The sequence below is a fragment of the Narcine bancroftii genome, chromosome 14, assembly GCF_036971445.1.
Source record: "Narcine bancroftii isolate sNarBan1 chromosome 14, sNarBan1.hap1, whole genome shotgun sequence".
NCBI lineage: Eukaryota > Metazoa > Chordata > Chondrichthyes > Torpediniformes > Narcinidae > Narcine > Narcine bancroftii.
In genome coordinates, this window is record NC_091482.1 from 38,264,918 (window position 1) to 38,282,331 (window position 17,414).

At 39.7% G+C, this 17,414-nt stretch overlaps 1 protein-coding gene and 1 pseudogene across 8 annotated transcripts in view; one reads left to right on the plus strand and one right to left on the minus strand.

The window, feature by feature from the left end:
• LOC138750035 (C-type lectin domain family 4 member A-like) overlaps window positions 1–16,271 on the minus strand; it is a 97,767-nt gene extending 81,496 nt beyond the window's left edge. For 7 of the 8 annotated variants that reach the window (XM_069912200.1, XM_069912199.1, XM_069912196.1 and 4 more), the window contains exon 1: window positions 16,157–16,271. The gene's annotated coding sequence lies outside the window, so the exon portion shown is untranslated. Of the gene's footprint in view, window positions 1–4,263; window positions 8,876–16,156 lie in introns of those variants that run through there. The other variant, XM_069912197.1, reaches the window with a different exon arrangement.
• LOC138750036 (zinc finger protein 721-like) overlaps window positions 1–17,414 on the plus strand; it is a 52,304-nt pseudogene that overhangs the window by 8,862 nt on the left and 26,028 nt on the right.

Sequence of the window (17,414 nt, forward strand, 5' to 3'; positions counted from 1 at the left end):
GGGGGGGGGGGGAGAGGAAACACTTCACTGGAACCTGAGGAGTAACTATTTTTACACAGAGGGTGGAGGGTGTATGGAATGGGGTGCCGGAGAAGGTGGTTAAAGTAGGCACTATTGCAGTGATTCAGAAAATGATTGGTTGGATCCATGCATAGGAGAGATTTAGAGGGGATGGGGCCAAACACTTGCAGGTGGGACTAGTGCAGGGGATTTCAGACAGTGTTGAAAAAGAAGGGCCAAAGGGTCTATTTTGCTGCTGCATGGCTCAGACCAGAGGATGAGGTCTGAGATTAAGCAGGGCACACAGAATTCATAGACATGAATAAGCCATGAAATTTGTTTTGTGGCAGCATCACAGAGTATTCATGTAAATCGCCTTACAATAATAAATAAAAATAGTGCACGAAAAGTCAAAGTAAGCCACTGTCTGGGGTCCATTGATCATTCAGGAACTTGATGCTGTTGAGTGCTTGTCTTTAGGCTCCTGTACCTTTTCCCGGATGGTAGCAGAATGAAGAAGGCATGGCCTGGATGGTGGGAGTCTGAAGACAAGCTTTTTTTTAAAGAATCTATCTCATGTAGATGTCCTCGATGGAATGAAGTCTGGTGTCTGTGATGCTGCAGGCCAAGTTAACAACCCTCTGGGTTTTGTCCTGAGTGTTGGCACCTCCATACCTGGCAGTGATGCAACCAGCCAGAATGCTCCACAGCACAATTATAGAGGTTTTTGAGAGTCTTTGGTGACATACCGAATCTCCTCAAACACCTCATAAAGTATAGCCGCTGGCGAGCCTTCTTTGTGATGCATCAACATGGAGACTCCAGGACAGATCCTCAGAGTAACATGGTGGTGTGGATCCTAACTTTTGGAAACAGTGAAAGTTTTGTCTTTCTGAACATATTTTTCAGTCTTATGACATTCCAAAACACTTCATGACTCATAAAATCCTTCTGAAGTTCGTCACTGCGGGAAGACCAGCAGTGAACTAGTGCACAGAGAGATCCCACGGCAACAGAGTGCATCCAACCAGGTGAACTGAAAGAAAATTGAATGAAGGGAAGCAGCAAATGTTCTTTCAATTTTTTTTTAAACAATAAAAATACAGTTAAATCCACATTGAACTGCTGTTAACGAATTGAAACATAAATACGATGACTGAATGATGTAGGCGGGAGTAGTTAGTTTTAGTTTTAAACATTTCCAACAGTCATCTTTAACCAAAGTGGCTTAAACTTGTTCCCTTCAATATTGAACGTTATTGCTTTTGAACATGATGAAAACCAGAGGAGCCAAAGCTGCTAAAAGTGGTAAAGAGGAGACAGCACCTCTGACTGCAAACTTTGTCTCAGACATGTTGAAAAAGGTTGGGAGGTAACACAAGAAATAACTGCAGCAGTGAAAGAAAGTAATTGAGAAATTGATTTGAAGCTTGAAAATGTCCTACAATTAATTTCAGCAATTGAGGATTGTTTGGAAACTGTTAATGACTTTTTCGATAAATTAGAAACTCGACATGTCTGTCACCTTGAAGGTGGTTGATTTGGAGAGCAGGAGCAAACACCAAAATATTCGGATCTTGGGCTTAAAGGAAGATATTGAGAAAGGCAAAGTTAACTGATTTCTTCTCACTTATGGATGTGTTTGGAAGAGATTTTTTTGCTACTTAGCCCGAGCTCGACAGAGCACATCGGTCTTTAGTTCCCAAGCCATCCTCGGAACATCATTCACATTTAGTAATTCTTCATTTTCATTACTATCAAGAGAAGAACCATGTTATTTGTGAAGCTATTTGGAATAGAAATTTGATTTATCAGGATTAACAGAATTTGTTAATAGATTCTAATTAATAGATTAGAAGTTATGGAGATGCTAAAAGAATATAGAGATGTTCTGATGAGTTATATAAGAAAGGACTGAGATGTGCTTTGCTCATCTGCAGGTCACCGTGGAAGATGGCCATAAGAAATTTTTAAATTTGGTGATTGAAGCTCGCAAAGTTTGAACTGATTCCGTCTCAGTTTCAATTATGATAATATCTAATAGTCTGTGTCTGAGTTGTTTTCATCTTGAAAGCAGTTTTTTTTTGGTTGGGGAAGTCTGCTCTTGTGTTAATTGAAGAGTTAAGTTGTTAAAAGTTAATGTTCTTGTTACAAAATACAATTAACAAGTTAGTGTGGTGGTACACACACCGGACTACTGCGGGGGCAACCTCTGTACCTGCAGAAGAGCATGGGGACAAGACAACACCTGGCTGGTTATCAATCAGCCATCAAGCCCCACCCAGTCGGGTGTCAATCACCCTCCGGGATATAAGCCTGAGCTGGCCCTTCGAAGTCACTCTCAGGGCTCACAGCAGCACACTCTCGTAACTGGCTCTGTGGAGTTTTACGTTGAATAAAGCCTGTTGTACAGTCTTTTGGTTTTGTGTGTTTGCACCACAATTTATTCAACATAAAACAAGCTGCTATGGAAAAGCTCCTGAGTGCTGGGAGCCTTGAATTCGACCCAAGCCACCCAGAAGCACAAACACACTTCGAAATCTGGAGGCACACGGTTGAATTGATCATTGAGGCTCACGCCGATGACATCCTGGACTCCGATCAAAAGAAGCTCATCTTACTCTGATCCAAGCTGAGTCCCCGAGCCTTCCAGGCTTTCAAATACTGCCCCAGGTACTCAGAAGCGATGAACACCCTCAAGGCCATGTACAAACCTACCACAAACATGGTCTTTGCAAGGTACCTCCTGAGCCTGTGAGGGATACTGGAATGTTAGGAGTTCAGAGATACTGGAAGCAAGTGCCAATTAAGAATAAAGTATTATGGGTTAACTTAAGGTGAAGGGATACTGGAATGTTAGGAGTCAAGCAAGTGCCAATTAAGAATAAAGTATTATGGGTTAACTTAAGGTGAAGGGATACTGGAATGTGAGGAGTCAAGCAAGTGCTCATTAGAGATGAAGTATTATGGGTTAAATCAGGGCGAAGGGATGCTGGAATGAGAGGAAGGGATGTAAAAGTGTAATAAACTAAGGATCTTCAAAACAGGATAACAAGTAGATAGCTTTAGCAAGTCTTAGGGATTGATTAATGAGTGAAGAACAAAGACATGATAAAGACACATAAACTGATAAGTTAGAATCCACGTGGGCAGAATTACCTAATGCTGAACCAATCCAGGAGGCAGAAGAATGTTGGGGGGAAGGTATCTCTGTACTGAAATGAAATGTATAAAAGTTGGGTCAGCCTCAGTATCTGTGTGTATTCCCAGGGTAAGGGGAAGCTCCCAACTTTGCATTGTTGTAATAGTATAATAAAAGTTCTTTGTTCTCAGTTTTTGTCTCGAGCAAATTCTGTGAAGGTACTTCTGTTTCTCACAAGCCCAACAACCTGGGGAGGCGGCTGAGTCCTACCTAAGAGACTTCGTGAGTTCACTCGACCTTGTCTAGCTGAATCTGGGGAAAGTGAAAGGGAGGTCGAGACTGATAAGGGAAGCCTACGTCCAGGCAGAAGCTGCTGGAAGAATATATCTCCTCAGTGGAGGGAGTTCAAACCCTGGAGGCAGCTGCCCTACACACCGAAGCCTTCGATTCCAGGATCCCTCAATCCTCCTTGTGGTCAGCACAATCAGCTGCTATGGCCCTGGATCAAGCTGGGGAAGAAAACGTCACTGCTGCGGGCGCCCAGTGCCCCTGTCAGTACTGTGGGTCCCGGTGTGGGTCTGATCACCGATCGCGCCAAAACTGGCCAGCCAAATCCCAGTATTGCTCGAGGTGAGGCAAGAAAGGCCACTTCACAAAGGTATGTTTCTCCACCACGTGCAATTCCCAGGTGATACCATTCCCCCCACAGACACTTCCGGCGACCCAACTTCCAGCCTCACCGGCAACGATCGCTGAATGCACGCCATACGCCTCGATCAGCCCTTGCTCTCGCCAGCACTGCCTGCCAAAGACTACAACGACGCTACTTAGTTTTGCCTCCCCGACAGCTAGTGGCGTGACGTTACTTCCCCCGGCGCACCAAACGTAGCCAGGGAAGAAGGCCAGCCATGCCTCACTCTGCCACATGGCGCTGTCATCTTGGCTCATACAGGCACAGACGCCGTCGACACCGAGGCCCTCCCAGGCCTCCAGCAATGACGACGTGGTCAACATGGGCAAGGACCAGCCCACCCTACCGACACATCCTATGCCATTGGACCTCGCTAACCGCTGCACACCACACCTCACGACTATGGAGAGCACCACCAGTCAACACTCACCTCTCATGATGTCTGCATTAGACTCCGACGACCACATGTTACCTCCGCCATCGGGAAACGACGACTTGGACCCGAGATGGTCCTAGCAGCCACCACCCTGACCCGGAACGTTCCTCACGACCTCAGGCGCTCCACGATTGACATTAAAATCAATGGACAGGTAACAAAAGTGTCTAATCAACAGTGGCAGCACTGAGAGCTTCATTCACCCGAGCGTGCCCCACTCACTAAAGCTAAAAATCCACCCCACCACCCTCGCCTTCGCCGCCAAGGACTGGACTATCAATACCCTCGGGCGCTGCTCAGCGTATCTGACTTGGGGGAGGTGGGTGGGGGGAGACATACACTTGGTTCAGGCTTCTGGTCATGACCAAACTCTGCGCCGCAGTCCTCCTGGGCTTAGACTTCCAATGCCACCTACAGAGCATCATCCTCACCTTCGGGGGGCCCCTACCCTCCATTCACGCTACACAGTGCACCTTCCAACCAGCCCCAGCCAACCTGCGGCCTTTCCACACTGAGCATCACCCCTCCCATGTTCTTACACCTCACGCCAGACTGCAAGCTGATAGCCACCAGAAGTAGGCACTATTGCGCTGCAGACAGAGACTTCATCAGGGCGGTGGTGCAGTGGCCTCTGGCAGAAGGTGTCAATAGAGTCCAGTAACAGCCCTTAGAGAGCCCAAGTTCTAGTGGTCAAAGGGGAAAGCAAGCCGAGGATGGTCATGGACCATCAACAGGTACACCTAGCTGGATGCCTACCCCCTAACAAGGATAGCTGACATGGTCAACGAGATAGCCTGTTACCGGGACTTCTCCACAATTGACCTGAGGTTGGCCTATCACCAACTCCCCATCCACCTGCGGGACAAGCCCTATACCAGCTTTGAGGCAGACGGGCGCCTGTACCAGTTCCTCTGGGTTCCATTTGGGGTCACGAATGGGGTCTCCATCTTCCAGTGGGAGATGGATCGAATGGTAGACCGGCACAAGCTGAAGGTGACTTTCTTGTACCTGGATAATGTCTCCATCTGCGGCCACGACCAGCAGGACCACGATGCCATCCTGGAGAAATTTCTCCGGACGGCTGAGGAGCTGAACCTAACGTACAATAAAGAGAAGTGCGTGTTCAGCACCATCTGCCTCGCCATCCTGGGGAACATCATGGAACATGGTGTCATTGGCCCAGATCCAGGACGGATGCACCCATTAATGGCCTACTGCAGGGGGTAACCTCTGTACCTGAAGAAGAGCATGTGGACTAGACAACACCTGGCCGGCTGTCAATCAGCCGACCTAAGTGAACCAAGTCCCACCCAGTCGGGTGTCAATCACCCTTCAAAGTCACTCTCAGAGTTCACAGCAAGCAGCAGCACACTCTCACAGCTGGCTCTGTGGAGTTTTACGTCGAATAAAGCCTGCTGTGCAGTCTTTTGGTTTTGAGTGTTTGCGTCTGACCGATAGCACACCACAGTTAGGTAAACAGAAGAGCATTTATTAATTTTGTCCAGGGTGGGAGAGACAGAACCCAACAGTATTCTACTTGATACTGTTTTTCTCTGAGTGCCTACTCACTGTATGTATTTCAGACTAATCAAAGTTTTCCATATTTGGAATTGCATTTCATTTACTGAGACAGCATTCTTTAGCAGATAATGCTATTCCAATCAAGCAGAGTTATCAACAGATGTTACAATAAAGAATTTATGGAATTCAGCTCTTAAGTGTACAAGGCAGGTTCTAGCTATTTCCCTTAAAAGGAACTATCGATCCCATTTTCAGACAGCTATTTCGTTACATCATTCTCTTTAAAGCATTCTACAGCCACTTCAGCCTAGCATAGACTAGCACCACCTTATCAAACTCTAATAATTAACAGCTACTTGCATCTTGTCATAATTCTTTGGATGTTAACTTCATCAAATGACTTAATAATAATCAAGTATATGGTTGCAGGAGGGATGTGATTGGCAGCTTAACTATTCCTGGATTTCATTGCTTTAGGTGTGATAGAATCAGAGGGGCAAGAGGGTGTGGTGTTGCATTGATTGCCAGAGAAAATATTACCGTGGTGAGAGGGCTCATCCAGGGAGGCCATTTGAGTGGAATTGAGGAGTGGGAAAGGGTTAGTCACACTTATAGGGGTGTATTATCGACTGCCAAATAGGGAATGAGAACGAGAGGAGCAAATCTGCAGGGAGATGACAGATATTGTAATAAGCACAGGGTTGTGATTATGGGAGATTTTAATTTTCCACATATAGATTGGGAAACCCATTCTGTGAAAGGGCTGGATTGGTTGGAGTTTGTAAAATGTGTGCAGGGTAGTTTTTTACAGCAATACGTAGAGGTACTGACTAGAGAAGGGGTATTGTTGGATCTACTGTTGGGGAATGAGAAAGGTCAGGTGACAGACCTTTGGGGAGCACTTCGGGTCCAGTAATCATAGTGCCATTAGATTCAATGTAATAATGAGAGGGATAGATCAGGATCTAAGATTGAGGTTTTTGAGTTGGGAGAAAAGCTAGATTTGAGGAGATGCGAAAGGATTTATAAGGAGAGGATTGGGACGATTGTTTTTTGGGCAGGATGTAGTAGAGAAATGGAGGTCATTTAAAGGTGAGATTTTGAGGGTGCAAAATCTTTATGTTCCTGTTAGGTTGAGAGGGAGGGTCAAAAATTTGAGAGAGCCATGGTTTTCAAGGTATATTGGAAATTTGGTTCAAAAAAAGGGAGACCTGCAATAAATATAAGAAACAAAGAATAAAGGATATGTTTGGAGAGTACGTTGAATGTAAAAATGAATCTTAAGAGAGAAATTAGAAAAGCTAAATGGTACGAGGTGGCTATAGCAAACAGGGTGAAAATAAATCCAAAGGGTTTCTACAAATATGTTAATAGCAAAAGGAGATTGAGGGATAAAATTGGTCTCTTAGTGTGTAGGGCAAAAAGAGATTGGGGAGATCTTGAACAATTTCTTCAGTATTCACCAAGGAGAAGGATATTGAATTGTGTGGGGTAAAGGAAGCAAAGAGGGTAATTATGGAAACTATAGTGATTAAGAAAGAGTAAGTGCTGGAGCTTTTGTAGTGTATTAAGGTGGATGAGTCTCCGGGACCTGACGGGATTTTCCCCACGACCTTGAGAGAAGTTGGTGACGAAATAGCAGAGGCTCTGATAGTGATTTTTCAAATGTCATTAGGGATGGGTATAGTGCTGGAGGATTGGCATATTATACATGTGGTTCCATTGTTTAAAAAGGGTTCGAGGAGCAAGCCTAGCAATTATCGACCTGTAAGTTTGACATCTGTGATAGGTAAATTAATGGAAAACGTTCTTAAAGATAGTGTGTATATATAAGTATCTGGATACACGGGGTCTGATGAGGAACACTTGATTTGTGTGTGGAAAGTCATGTAAAAAAAACAATCTTGTTTAATTTTTTGAAGAGGTGACTAGGAATGTTGATGAGGGTAGGACAGTGGATGTTGTCTATATGGGCTTTAGACAGGCCTTCATTAAGGTTCCATGTGGAAGGTTAGTTAGGAAGGTTCAGTTGTTAGGTATTAATTTTGAGATAGTCAAATGGATTCAACAGTGGCTGGAAGGGAGATGCCAGAGTGGATAACTGTCCAATTGAGGCTGGTGATGTGATGTGCCTCAGGGATTGATTTTGGGTCCTTTGCTCTTTGTGACAGAATGTTTTTAGCAGATAAATTGGAGCAGGGTTTTTAGTGTAGGTCAAATACAAACACTTTAAAGCATATATTATTTAAAATACTGGAGCTCTGCTCATGATAGACATGTCGGGGCCTCAGAGCCTTTGAAGAAGTTTTGGAGAATGCCCAAGAAACTTCATTAATGGATTATTGTTTACAAAAAGGCAACAGATGAAATAACTCATCAGAACCACATTCTGTCTGGAGTGAAACTTGCTGTTCTAAGAGGGTCATGTGGTTTTGCAAGCAGAGAGAGTAAAACCGGCTTTTTCTCTGAGAGAGAGAAATCAGTTTTACAGTCAGCAGCAGCGACTAGGATTGGAACAGGACAAGCTGGCCAGCTTGTGGAAAACCGCATTTGGAAGATGGGTTGTGAGTGCTTAGTTCAGCATAGTCAAAACCCTTGTGTTTCATGCAAGAGGAGACGACTGGATAATGTTCCACTTGAAATAGGAGAAACAAAAAGGAATTCTGTGGTGACCTGAAAGAAAGATTATCATCTGGAATACCCTGAGTGGGCAAGTTTCATCTGGAAGACACTAACGTGGCTGATTTTAAAAGGTATCAGTTGTGGAGGTCCTGGAACAACAAATCTCTCTCTGAAAACTGATAAGAAACTTCCTGAGTGGTAACCATTTATCTTCAAAGCACCAAAGCCTGGTCAACTTTATAAATGTTAAATTCTGTGCACAGTATAAGAACCAGTGAACTTGGAGGAGTGAGACGTGAGATTGGACAATGAATCAAAGAACTTTTCTGAACTTACATACACATTACATACATATGCACTTAGAATTAGAAGGGGGTTAAGTTAGGTTAGTTAAGTCAATAGTGATAAGTTAAAATGTGATTCTGTTTTCATGTTTTTTTTTGTTTTTTTAAATTTTTTATTTTTCACACCATAAAAGCCATGATATACACTTTTTCTTTTTCACACATATACAGTGACTTTTTCTCCCCCCCCCCCCCTCCCTCCTCCCAGCCCACCCCCCCCCCCTCTCATCCATTTTAGGTATACAATCTAGGTTGCATTAAACCAGTCAGACAATGTTGTCATTCAACAAAAATACACCAGAAATTCTACTGAGTCCATTCTTTTCTTTCCTTCTCCTTCCATCAACTTAGGTAATGTTTGTCCCCGGTAGGTTTTCGCTATTGTATTTAATGTAAGGCTCCCATATTTGTTCGAATATTTCAATATTATTTCTTAAACTATATGTCAATTTTTCTAATGGAATACATTTATTCATTTCTATATACCATTGTTGTATTTTCAAATTATCTTCCAATTTCCAGGTTGACATAATACATTTTTTTGCTACGGCTAGGGCTATCTTAACAAATCTTTTTTGTGCATCCTCCAAATCAATTCCAAATTCTTTGTTTTTTATGTTACTTCGGAGAAAGATCTCTGGATTCTTTGGTATATTGTTTTCTGTTATTTTATTTAATATCTGACTGAGATCATCCCAAAATTTTTCTACTCTCTCACATGTCCAGATTGCATGAATTGTTGTTCCCATTTCTTTTTTACATCGAAAACATCTATCAGATACTGTTGGGTCCCATTTATTTAACTTTTGTGGTGTAATGTATAGTCTGTGTAACCAATTATATTGTATCATACGTAGCCTCGTATTTATTGTATTTCTCATCGTTCCAGAACATAATTTCTCCCATGTTTCCTTTTTTATCTTTATATTTAAATCTTGTTCCCATTTTTGTTTAGTTTTACCATTTGTTTCCTCATTCTCCTTTTCTTGCAGTTTAATATACATATTTGTTATAAATCTTTTGATTAACATTGTATCTGTAATCACATATTCAAGGTTACTTCCCTCTGGTAAACTCAAATTGCTTCCTAATTTATCCTTCAAGTAGGATCTCAGTTGGTAATATGCCAGCGCTGTATCTCCAGTTATATTGTACTTATCTCTCATTTGTTCAAAGGATAAGAATCTACTTCCTGAAAAACAATTTTCTATTCTTTTAATCCCTTTTTTTTCCCATTCTCTAAAGGAAAGGTTATCTATTGTAAAAGGGAGTAGCTTATTTTGCGTCAATATTAGTTTTGGTAATTGATAATTTGTTTTATTTCTTTCTACATGAATCTTCTTCCAAATATTGAGGAGATGATGTAGTACTGGAGAAGTTCTATGTTGTACCAATTTTTCGTCCCATTTATACAATATGTGTTCAGGTATCTTTTCCCCTATTTTATCTAATTCTAATCTCGTCCAGTCTGGTTTTTCCCTTGTTTGATAAAAATCTGATATTAATTGTGCGGCTCTATAATAATTTTTGAAGTTTGGCAATTGTAAGCCTCCTTGTTTATACCATTCTGTTAATTTATCTAGTGCTATCCTCGGTTTCCCCCCTCTCCATAAAAATTTCCTTATTATTTTCTTTAACTCTTTGAAGAATTTTTCTGTCAGTTGTATTGGCAATGCCTGAAATAAGTATAATATCCTTGGAAAAATGTTCATTTTAATACAGTTTATCCTTCCTATCAGTGTTAGTGGTAGATCTTTCCAATGCTCTAAATCGTCCTGTAATTTTTTTCATTAGTGGATTGTAATTGAGTTTATATAATTGGCCTAGATTTTTGTTTATTTGTACACCTAGGTATCTTATTGCCTGCATTTGCCATCTGAATGGAGATTCCTTCTTAAATTTTGAGAAATCCGCATTATTCATAGGCATTGCTTCACTTTTATTTACGTTTATCTTGTAACCCGACACTTCTCCATATTCCTTCAATTTCTTATATAATTCTTTTATTGATATTCTGGTTCTGTTAAGTACACTATAACATCATCCGCAAATAGACTGATTTTATATTCCCTGTCTTTTATTTTTATTCCTTTTATATTATTATCTATTCTTATCAATTCTGCTAGTGGTTCTATAGCTAGCGCAAACAATAAAGGTGATAGTGGGCATCCCTGCCGCGTTGACCTGCTTAAGTTAAATTGCTTTGATACATGTCCATTTACTGTCACTTTTGCTAACGGTCCCTTATATAATGCTTTAATCCAATTAATATACTTCTCCGGTAAACTGAATTTTTGCAATACTTTGAACAAATAATTCCATTCTACTCTGTCGAAGGCCTTCTCTGCGTCTAAAGCAACTGCTACTGTAGGTGCTTTATTTCCTTCTACTGCATGAATTAAGTTAGTAAATTTACAAATATTGTCTGTTGTGCGTCTTTTTTTGATAAATCCAGTTTGGTCTAAATTTACCATTTTTGGTACCTGTTCTGCTAATCTGTTTGCTAATAGTTTAGCTATTATCTTATAATCTGTGTTTAGCAAAGATATTGGTCTATATGACGCTGGTGAGAGTGGATCTTTCCCTTGTTTTAGTATTACTGTAATTATTGCTGTTTTACATGAATCTGGTTAGCTTTGTGTTTCATCAATCTGGTTGATTACATCCAGGAGGGGCGGTATTAATAAGTCTTTAAATGTTTTGTAGAATTCTATTGGAAATCCATCCTCTCCTGGTGTCTTATTATTTGGTAATTTTTTTATTATTTCTTTTGGATTATATGTAATTTGTTTGTCTTTTTTCCTTGATGCCAATACCATTTTCTTAGCTTGTTCTGTCTTAAGCTGCCATGCTAGGATTTTGTGCGTTTTTTCACCTAGTTCATAATATTTCTGTTTTGTCTTCATTATATTCTTCTCTACCTTATATGTTTGTAATGTTTCATATTTTACTTTTTTATCCGCCAATTAGTTGTATCTTCCTTCATTGCTAATTTTTTTTCTATGTTTACTATTTCCCTTTCCAACTGCTCTGTTTCCTAATTATAGTCCTTCTTCATCTTGGTTACATAACTTATTATTTGCCCTCTAATGAATGCTTTCATTGCGTCCCATAGTATAAACTTATCTTCCACTGATTCCGTATTTACTTCAAAATACATTTTTAATTGTTTTTCAATAAATTCTCTAAAATCCTGTCTTTTAAGTAGCATGGGGTTTAATCTCCATCTATACATTCTTGGAGGGATGTCCTCTAGCTTTACTGTCAATATTAAGGGTGAATGGTCCGATAGCATTCTCGCTTTATATTCTGTTTTTCTTACTCTATCCTGCATACTAGCTGATAACAAAAATAGGTCTATTCTTGAGTATGTTTTATGTCTAGCCGAGTAGTATGAGTACTACTATAAAAGTAGTTTCTTTTGGGTTTTGTTTCCTCCATATATCCAAAAGTTTCATTTCTTGCATTGATTTAATTATACATTTGGTTACTTTGGTTCCTGTTAATTTTTTTCCCCGTTTTATCCATATTTGGATCCAAATTCAGGTTGAAATCCCCTCCTATTAGTATGTTCCCTTGCGTATTAGCTACCTTCAAAAAGATATCTTGCATAAACTTTTGATCTTCTTCGTTAGGTGAATATACATTAAGTAGATTCCAAAACTCCGAATATATCTGACATTTTATCATAACATATCTCCTTGCTGGATCTATTATTTCCTCTTCTATTTTAAATGGCACATTTTTACTAATTAATATAGCCACTCCTCTTGCTTTTGAATTATACGATGCTGCTGTTACATGTCCTACCCAATCTCTCTTTAATTTCTTGTGCTCCAATTCAGTTAAGTGTGTTTCTTGGACGAATGCTATATCAATTTTTTCCTTTTTCAGTAAATTTAGTAGTTTCTTCCTTTTAATTTGGTTATGTATTCCATTAATATTTAAAGTCATATAGTTCAGCATAGCCATTTTATATTTTGTTTATCTTCTCTTTCCGTTTTTCCATCATTACCTTTCCTCCTTTTCCATTTCTGTTTTCTTATTTTCAACCCTTTATAAGACAACATTCCTACAACATCCAACATTTTCCTTATTCTCCTATTTATATCTTCTTTATCCCCAATCTCCCCTTCCCCTCCTGAGTTGTCCTTTATCCCTTGTCGGACAACCACATCTCCCCTCTCCATTTGGATTTGCGAATCCACTCGCAAGCGTCAACTGATTTTGCAGTGACCGCTATTTCCCCCCACCCAGCCCCCCCAGAAAAGATTTCACTTTTCATATGTAACAAAGGTCACTCTTTTAATTCCCTCCTTATTCTCTCTATTCCATTACCTTCCCTTATTAATTCTTGTCTATACTATCTATATTTTCCTCTCAGTACAGATGCATTCACGTATGCACCTTGTCTCTATTCACTCTTATACCTCTTTACCCGCATACATATCAATCATGATCATTTTTACTCTCATTACCCGTCTTCATCCCTCAGTCTATTTTTGTCTTTACCCACATACATATCAATCGCGATCATTTTTACTCTCATTACCCGTCTTCATCCTTCAGTCTATTTTTGTAATTGTTCTGCAAATTTTCGTGCTTCTTCTGGATCCAAGAATAGTCTGTTTTGTTGTCCTGGAATAAATATTTTCAATACCGCTGGATGCTTTAGTATAAATTTATACCCTTTCTTCCATAAAATCGCCTTTGCTGTATTGAACTCTTTTTTCTTCTTTAGGAGTTCAAAACTTATATCTGGATAAATGAAGATTTTTTGCCCTTTATACTCCAGTGGTTTGTTGCCCTCTCTTACTTTTTCCATTGTCTTCTCCAGTACCTTTTCTCTTGTAGTATATCTTAGGAATTTTACTAAAATAGATCTTGGTTTTTGTTGTGGTTGTGGTTTAGAGGCCAATGCTCTATGTGCCCTTTCTATTTCCATTTCTTGCTGTAGTTCTGGACATCCTAGGGTCTTAGGGATCCAATCTTTTATAAACTCCCTCATATTCTTGCCTTCTTCATCTTCCTTAAGGCCCACTATCTTTATGTTATTTCTTCTGTTATAATTTTCCATTATATCTATTTTTTTAGCTAGTAGTTCTTGTGTCTCTTTAGTTTTTTTATTAGATTCCTCCAATTTCTTTTTTAAGTCTTCTACCTCCATTTCTGCTGCTACTGCCCGCTCTTCCATCTTGTCCATTTTCTTTCCCATTTCTGTTAAGGTCATATCTATTTTATTCATTTTCTCTTCTGTGTTGTTTATTCTTCTTCTTAAATCATTAAATTCCTGTGTTTGCCATTCTTTAAATGACTCCATGTATCCTCTAACAAGAGAAAGTATATCCTTTATCTTGCCTTTCCCTTCTTCTTCTATTTCACTGTACTCTTCCTCTTCTTCTTCCTCTGGGTTGGCCATCTGTTGTTTCTTTGTTGCCCTTTTCTTCTCTTCTTTCTTGTTTCCATTGTCTTCTGTGGTCTCTTCTTGCTGCAGGTGTTCTGCAGCTGTCGTTGCCGGCTGTGGAGATCGACTCCCGTCGGTGTGTTTTTTTTCATGTGCGGTTGCGCACTTTTACTCGGCTCAGCGAGCCATTTTTGTAGTCCTATTTCTACCGACCTGAGGAAGCGGGCTTCTCTCTCCACAGCGGGCCTCTTCGGACAGGTAAGGCCTTCTCCTTCTTCCTCCGTTGTCGTCTCTTCTTCTCTTCTTACCGTTGATTTTGATTTTTCTTTTTTTGTCGCCATCTTCTTTCCACCTTTATACTCACTTTTCTTTAACTTTTATTTCTGTGCCTTTGTATTTTCTCTTGTTTTTCCCGACTTTTCTGGAGAGGGCTGGAGTTCACCGTCCAGCCACTACTCCATCCCGTGACTCCTCTGTTTTCATGTTTAAAGATAATTAAAAGCAACTTTTGTTTAACCATTTGTCTTAGGAATATCTGGGTTTTGGTGTCCTCTGGGCTCAACATTTGTCATATACATTAATGATCTGAATGATGGGGTCATAAATTGGATTAGTAAATATGCAGATATACTAAAATAGGTGGAATTGTGGATAATGAAGAAGGTTTTCAAAGATTGCAGATAGATTTGGACTGATTAGAAGAGTGGGCTGAGAGATGGCAGATAGAGTTTAATGCTGAGAAGTATGAAGTGCTTCATTTTGCTAAGAATAATCAAAACAGGACATATGTAGTAAATGAGAGGGCATTGAGGAATGCAGAGGAGCAAAATGATCTAGGAATAATGCTTCATTATTCCCTAAAGGTAGAATCTCATGTGGATAGGGTGGTGAAAAAGGCTTTGGTTATGCTGGCCTTTATCAATTAATGCTTAGTATACAGGAGTTGGGAACTGATGTTGAGATTGTACAAGGCATTGGTGAGGCTTTAAGTACTGTGTGCAGCTCTGGTCACCGAATTAAAGGAAGGATATCAACAAAGTAGAGAGAGTGCAGAGAAGATTTACAAAAGTGTTACCTGGGTTTCAGCATCTAGATTACAAGTAATGATTGAGCAAATTGGGTCTTTATTCTTTGGAGCATAGAAGGTTGAGAGGGGATTTGATAGAGGTACTTAAAATTATGAGAGGGATAGATAGAGTTGATGTGGATAGGCTTTCTTTCCATTGAGCGTAGGAGAGATTGAAACAAGAGGTCATGAGTTAAGGGGCAAAAGTTTAGAAGTAACATGAGGGGGGAACTTTTTTTCTCAGAGAGTGATGACTGTGTTGAATGGGATTCCGGGTGAAGTAGGCAGCAGGGTCCATTTTGTAATTTAAGGAAAAATTGGATAGATATATGGATGGGAGGGAAATGGAAGGTTATGGGCAGGGTGCATGTAGGTGGGACTAGAGGACAGTACTTAATTCAGTGCAGACTAGATGGGCCAAATGGCCTGTTTCTGTGGTGTAATTGTTATATGGTTATATAAGATTTAGTGTTCATGTTACTGAGCTTAGAAAGTTAAATGTGGATTTTTATAGATTAAGAAGCCTTATGTTTTTAATTACTAATGAATTGATATTAAAGGTTTAAAGTTTTAATGATGTTACAAATTGAGTTAATAAAATTATGATTAAAAAATCTTAAAAAGGTATAGATTGTGGGGTTTTTAGTTTAGGTACACAGAAACAGACATTAACATTTCACATTTCAAATGAGCATCATAACTATATGCAAATTGATTTTATTTTTAATAGATAATCAATTGATTTCACTGATCAAATCATGTGTATATTAAAGAATAGTGATATCTGATCCTGCTCCTGTTATTTTGTCTTTAAATTTTCCTGAAATTTCTGTTACAAAGAACATTGGCGTTTTAATTCTACCTTTCTCTCAAATAATTACTCTTTTGAATTTTATGGAAGACCAAATCCAGTGTTTTTTCAAAACATACCTGTGGCTGCAAGATCCAGAAAGTCATCATTGGGTCCAAATGCTGTTTGGACCGTTGGGGTCACTAATTTCATTGCGCTAGGCTCGCAATAAGTGAAAGAACCACAGAATTGAAAGTGAGTTGAACCAACTGACTTTAATAGAACTCTCACACACATTTAAATCCCTTGGAACCTGATGATGTTTGTGACTCTTGGGACCTTTATGACATCAGCTGCTAGGCTGTGGGCTTGCCCCACACCCAGAGCTCTGTCAGATCTGCTGCGGACTTGCCCATGACTCCGTGAGCCAGTTTGCTGGTTGTGTGGGCGAGCTGCCACACCATATAATAAACTTATCATTTACCAAGTTCAAATCTGTATCACAAAATTTGTTTTCGAACAAATTCTCAAAAATCTTTTCAAAATAATAAACAATTCAACCTCCACCTAAAAATCGTCCTTTCCTTATTAGGCATTTCCATCGTTATTAATAAAGGTGAATGTTCATATAAAATCCTTGCTTTATAATCAGCTTCAAGAATCCGAGCTTGTATTTGTGCTGAGATCAATAGTAAATCAATTCTAGAATAAAAATTGCAGCTATTCAAATAAAATGAATACCTTTCACTCCAGGATGAATCCTCCTCCATACATCAATTAAATTCAAATCTCTCATTAAAACCAGTATAGTTTTAGCTGCTTTTTTTCTCATTGCTACTCGAGTACATCTATCTAACAATGGATTAACAACAATTAAAATCCTCATGTGCTTCTGCTAGATTGAGAGATGTTTCTTGAATAAACTTCACATCTTCAGTATTTGTAGCATACAAATTTAAGAGAAAATATCTGGCAGTGTACCATTGCATATCTCCCTACTGGGTCTATCACAACATTTTGAATTTTTAATTGGAAGATTCTTTTTTTATCAAAATTGCCACATCTCTTGTTAAATAAAGAAGACATTACATATCCAATCCAATCCCTTTTTAATTTCAAATGTTTTTCAGTGAAATGTGTTTCTTGGAGAAAAGCCACATCAACTCCCATTTTCTTAATATGTTTGTAGCTGACTGCTACAAGCAATGGCTCTGCCGAGCCTATAGCACAAGAGAGGTTATAGCTGTGTGCAGGTTAGCTCAGAAAGAACACATTGTTCCCAGAAAGAATGGCACAAACCCCAGTTGAGTGGAGTTAACACTGAGCTTTATTGGGCTCACAGCCCTGGTTTTATGCTCAAGCTGAGGGGCGTGGTCAAAACCCTCTCAGCACAAATTG